The sequence below is a fragment of the Vombatus ursinus genome, unplaced genomic scaffold (assembly GCF_900497805.2).
Source record: "Vombatus ursinus unplaced genomic scaffold, bare-nosed wombat genome assembly UNPS02004721.1, whole genome shotgun sequence".
NCBI lineage: Eukaryota > Metazoa > Chordata > Mammalia > Diprotodontia > Vombatidae > Vombatus > Vombatus ursinus.
Genome location: NW_020944499.1, coordinates 1 through 5,541, shown reverse-complemented (window position 1 = coordinate 5,541; position 5,541 = coordinate 1). Strand labels below are relative to the sequence as shown.

The 5,541-nt window shown below is 55.1% G+C and overlaps 1 long non-coding RNA gene across 2 annotated transcripts; it reads right to left on the bottom strand.

The window, feature by feature from the left end:
* Positions 1-6: 6 nt before the first annotated feature.
* LOC114027223 lies at positions 7-5,529 on the bottom strand. Of its 2 annotated transcripts, none has more exons than XR_003567240.1 (3): positions 2,434-5,529; positions 1,668-2,122; positions 7-1,367 (listed from the first exon to the last, which is right to left on the bottom strand). It is a non-coding gene; the product is annotated as an uncharacterized LOC114027223 (long non-coding RNA). The 2 variants fall into 2 exon arrangements; XR_003567241.1 differs by having other exon boundaries at positions 2,784-5,529.
* Between the last annotated feature and the right edge of the window lie 12 nt (positions 5,530-5,541).

Here is a 5,541-nt window from a genome sequence, read left to right as displayed (position 1 = left end):
GGATTTCATTGGGATGAAAGAGATGTTAGCACTTGCCCTTCACCACCCCTGGCTCCTAGCAGACCCTCCCTAAGTGGCAAATGAAACAACCAAAAGGGTGTGCCCACTCTTCCCCCTCCCACCTCCACCCCCTGCCACTGGGTACCCAAGAAGTGGAGAACTGGGCTTGTATGGACAACCCTTGGCGTAAAGTGGAAGGAGAAAACTTGGCTTTTCCGAAAGGTGCTCGTGGTGGTATGCAAGGGGACATGCTGCCCTTTGACAGGTCTAGTGGAAGGTGTCTCCGTATCAGGCCTCCATCAAAACTACGTTAATACACTGCTCATGAATTAGTTAGTCTTCTTTTGTCTAAGTCCTTACAATGCTTGCCCATTTGGACTTGGAAGAGCTGCAGGAGGGACCCCTGCTGAGGCCGGCTGGTCACCATTGCCCAGCCTATGGTCCCAAGAATCCAGGGCAGGCCTGGGCTACCTACCAGCCTCGAGGACACATGTGGTCCACTAGGTCCTCCACTGTAACCAGAGTTCACCAAATCAATCCCCTTCAGCAAAGGATTGATTCTGTCAAACTTGGAGTCAGTTCAAAAGTCGCACCCAAGCACCTAGAAGGCCACATGGGGCCTGGGGACCTCAGGTTCCCCACCCCTGCTCTAGAGGCTCCTGGATTCAGCCCTGGAGGCAGCCTGGAGAACTGCCCATGCTCCTCCACAGAGAAACTGCAAGCATGGCCTGGAGACCTGGAAGACTGGGCAGAAAATTCTGGATTGGAACCCCAAAGGAGGGAGTGTCCCTGCAAACTCAGGACCCTCAGACTAGCAGAAGTGAACTCACCAGACTCAGTTGTGATCAGAGGCAGGAACTACTGAGGGGAGAGCTCCTAAAAGATACTCAGGAAGAGAGTCCCACTTGTAGTCAGAGCCAACCCACTTCCCTGAAGAAGCAAGAGGAATGGGGGCAGGCGAGTGCTGCTAAATGTTCAACAACCAGCTCTGGAGGAGGGCAAGGCACCCACAACCCATTTCTCCCATCATCTTCTTCAGTGGAGACACTCAATGAAACCCTAATTGGGAGCTGACTCTCAGGAGCAGGTTGCAGCTGGTCCCAGCACACTCCTGGCCCTGACCTGAGTCTATCATAAGATTCATTGAGTAAAAGTCTCCAAAAGCTGAAAAGGAACAGGGCAAGGCCTAAGGGGAAATTGACCTGGAGGACTGTGGAGTCCCTTGGAGCAGTGGATCTTAAATTGTGACAGGCCCCAGGGAGGCCTCACTGACCTGATTAACAGAAAGAAATCCTGGAGGGAGGCAGCTGTGGTCAGGCAGTGCCAGGTGTTTCCCAGGCACCACTGGAATGCTGCAAAGAGCCAACCTGTAAAGGGCACAGCAGAGGGATTCAAAGGCTTGCCCCTGCCAGCCCATCCTTTCCCAGATCTAGTCGTCTCCCAGCATGCCAACTCTGCAGCTGCTTCTGGCTATTCTGTTCTTCCATCCTCCCAGAGCTCTTCAGCTGTGCTTGGGGATCCTTCCATAATAAGCCCATCTCCCCATAGAGTCCTCAAGTTACTCCACCCTGGCCCAGCTTGCCCCTGCATAGGCATGAAGAAACTCTTCTCGGTACAGTGAAGCACCACTCCCCTGGGCACCGTGGCCACCCCCTGGTACAACCCACCTGAAATGTATATTGCCATCCAGTTAAAGATGCCAACTTGGGAGGCACCATTATTGGAGGTGGATGCAGAGCCAGGCTGGTGGGTAACGGAGTGCCCTGCAGGGAAGGGAAGAAATGAGCATCCACCCAGGAGGAGAGACAACCATGTCTGAGGCCTGAGCCCCCCCTCCACCCTTCAATCGCCCAACTGGAGCCAGACTGCAGAGTTCTCTCTTCCTCTTATCTGAGAGATACTTGCTCCACCCCCAGCTATGGGGCACCCTTTGAAGGAAGTGGGGCAGCGCCTGGGGAATGGGCCTCCAGGGCAGAAGAAGTGATGCCTACCTGCAGAGTCATCCTCAGAGAAGTACCCTGAGGAGGATTCAGGGGTGTTACAGGTGTACAGGGCCAGATGAGGGGCTGGTGAGAGGCCTGATGAGAAGCCTTTGACCCTACTGGACTTCCTCCTCAGAGTCCTGGGGGACAGCAAGCATGAAGAGCAAAGAGAAGAGGGTGAAAAAGAGGACAGGTGAGAAGGAAATGGAAGGGGCAAGGCCTGCAGGGGAATGAGACTTTGCTGGAGACTTCGAGGAGCCAAAGCTCTCTTTTGCTGTTCTTTTCCTTAAAGAGATGAATAATTTTTCACGTGGGAGGCAGAATTAAAGCAAGCCACAGCTACCATGGGCCGGGGGAGGGGGGCTCTTTCCACATGAAACCACCAGGATGAGGTATCAGGGGAGCCAAGAATCAGCTGAAAATGTTTCCTCACCCACAGCCCTTCACCCACCTGGCTTCACCCTAAGAAGCATGGGCCTTCGGGCCAGGGAGAAGAGATCTGTGGCTGAGAGGGGTTGTTCCCTGCCCAGCTTCAGGCCTCAGGGTTTCCAGCCTTCTCTATGCTCAAAGTTGCCCCTCCTCAGTTGCTGTTCTCAGAAAGAGAAGGCAGCAGCAGCCAAAGGGTGGGACCACAGGGGGAGAGGAAATTCTCTGGTTTGGGGGGAAAGCAAGCAGTAGAGTGAAGTGTCTATCAAAATTGGGGGCAGGAAAGAAGTGTGCACATGGCAGCAGCCAAGGCCCTTGGCTGCCCTGGGGAGTTGTGATGGAGAAGGCAGCTGAGTCTCCTCTGGCTCCTCTTACCTGAGGGGACCCTCCCTCCAGTTGGTGTGCTGCTCAGCCACCTGGGAATTCCCTCCAGTGCTGCTGCTGCTTCTGCTGCTGCTGCTGTTGCCTCCATCACCAAGTGCCTGGTAACGGAGGCGCAGGCGCTCACTGTGCCGAGACATCCTCAAAGCCTTTGACTTGAGTAATTCTAGAAATTCCCCAAAGAAGGAATGAGAAGCAGTGCTTACTGACTGAGTGACTTGATGCTATTTTCTGGGAGAGCCTGAGAAGGGACTGATGAGGGCGACTTTGAAAGGGAGGGACCAAATTCCCCAGACTCATTCCTCCAAAAGGGAAGATGGGCTGGCAGCTTCTCTCCTCAAGTGCTTCTGAAGCAGCTCCAAGGCACATTGATGATGGCTGCCTACCAGGGTCAAGCTCACCAACCTCATGGCCTGAGCTCAGCCCTGCCTCAGACTGGCCACTAAGTCTACTCTCAAAAGGATCCTGCACTAGGCTTCCCTGCTGAAACAGAGGCCCAGCTCTTTGCTGACTCTCTCCCTCACAGCATCTTTATCGAATCTGAGCTTGTAACACTGGCCTTGTGATTGGGTTGCTTCACAAACACGACTTGTTCTTCTCCCCATAGACTGTAAGCTTGAGGGAAAGAACCACCTTCTCTTCCAAGTCTTTGGTTTCCCCCACCACCCAAAACCCTGTTCTGGTGGGTGGAAGGGATCACATGTACTGGTCCAAGCTAACCAGCTGATCCTAACCCTGACCCTTGGGCAATAGGCTTCATGAGAAACAGCCCTGGCCCTCTATAGACTTTTTCTTCATTTCACCATCACAGCTCTTGAGGAATATTACACTCATGCTACAAAAGAGTCAAGGTTGACAAGTGGTCCCCCCCCCTCCAAGGCAGGCCCTAGGCCTTCCCATCTGCTTGCTCAGGAAGTCCAACCTGAATGTTTCCTCAGGGATTTCTAAATTGTCAAGCCCTGTACAAGTCCATACTGGAGTTTTGTTTTTGTTTTTGGTTTTGTTTTTTTGTTTTTTTGTTTTTTTGGCGGGCAGGGGGAGGGAGATGAAATGGGGTGGAAAAGCAGGCTTGGCATTGGGAGATTCAATTCAGTCATGGACACTCCTGTACCTGGAGAACTAGGTGGGGACGGTAGGGGATGGAGCAGAGGCACACGTGCCTTGGCACAGAGGCTGTGCAGACAAAAGAAGGGGCAGCCACTGTGTCCTGCCACAGAGGAGGGAACCGTGTCCTCACCTAGGGCTCCAGACACTCCAATTGCCCACACCTCCTCTGCCTCCCGGTCCTGGCATGGCCAAACCAGCCCCCGTAGCTGCGGAGACTGCTTCCTCCCTGCCCTGGCACCGCTTCCTCGTCCGCGTCCCCCTCCGGGTCCTTTAGCGGGAACCCGGATAACACGAAAGGGAACTCGTGGGAAAAGCGAAGCCCACGCCAGAGGGGCCGCGAGGAAGGAGCGGGATTGAGCTGGGACTAGGGCCAGCCGGACCTTCATCCTGGGAGGATCAACCTTGGCCTGGAGCTGCCCCACATTACACGGTTGGCAAGTGGCCCGACAGATCACCTGCTGAGACCACTATATCTGTACCCCAACCGCCCCGTCTGCAACAGCGTCCGCCTCTTTTGATGGCTACCAGAGTACAGTCGGGGGAACGCTGGCGCGCACCAGAAGGACTGTGAAGGTAAGGAGTGCGCGAGCTCGGGCTCCGGGCAGCCAGGCTTTGATTCTGGGAGGATCAGCCTTGGCCTGGGCTTTGCCCATTTTAGAAGGTTTGCTAGAGGCCAGCCGGACTCTGGCATTGGGAGGTTGAGACCGGGCATAAAATGGGTAATGAGCCCCATTCTGGCCCGACAAGACGGGTATATGGGAGCAGGGAAATGGGAGGGTCAACGCTGGGCACTGGACTGTGGCATGCCCTCCCTCCTGCCAAACATAAATAGGCACACACACACACACACACACACACACACACGCATGCACGCACACACAGAGGCACTCACACTACTAGGGAAAACAAGCGAACTTTGTTCGAGAAGACGGTGGAAAAGTATGCCATGCCTTGGCATTCGGAAATGCGCCCTGGCCTGGGCAATTCGATTTGGGAGTTGTTTGTGGGAGAGGGAGATGAAGCAGGGGGCAAACAGCCTGGCCTTGAGGGACTCCCCTCAGTCATGGACACCGCTATTTCTGGGGATTTTGGGGGCAGAGCTTAGGGGAAGGAACAGAGGTGCCTGCGCCCAGGGGCAAGTCTTAGCGTGCAGATGAGCCCTGGCAAAGAGGGTGGGCAGTGAAGAGGAGGTGCAGACACTGTTCCTTGGCACAGAGGAAGGCACGGAGCTCCAGACCCTCCACCTCTCTAACACCTTTTCTTCCGGCCACACTGTGCCAGGGCTTGGCTCTCTTGAGCACCTGCTGAGACCGCGGCTCCCGTCTAGCGACAGCACCGTCCTCGTCCGCGTCCTCGTCCGCGTCCTTTGGTGCCTACCGGAGTAACGCCTGAGGAATGTTGGGCGCGCGCTAGACGGAGTGCGAGCACAAAGTGGGCGCGAGCTCGGGCTAGGGACAGCCAGGCTTTCATTCTGGGAAGATCTCCCTTGGCCTGGGTCTGCCCCAGTTGAGAGGGTTTCCTAGAGAGCAGCTGGGCTCTGGCATTGGGAGGAAGAGACCGGCCAAAACATGGCTTAAAGTGGGTAATGAGCCCCATTCAAGCCAGGCAGAAGAGGAATATGGGGCCAGGGGACTGTGAGGGTCAA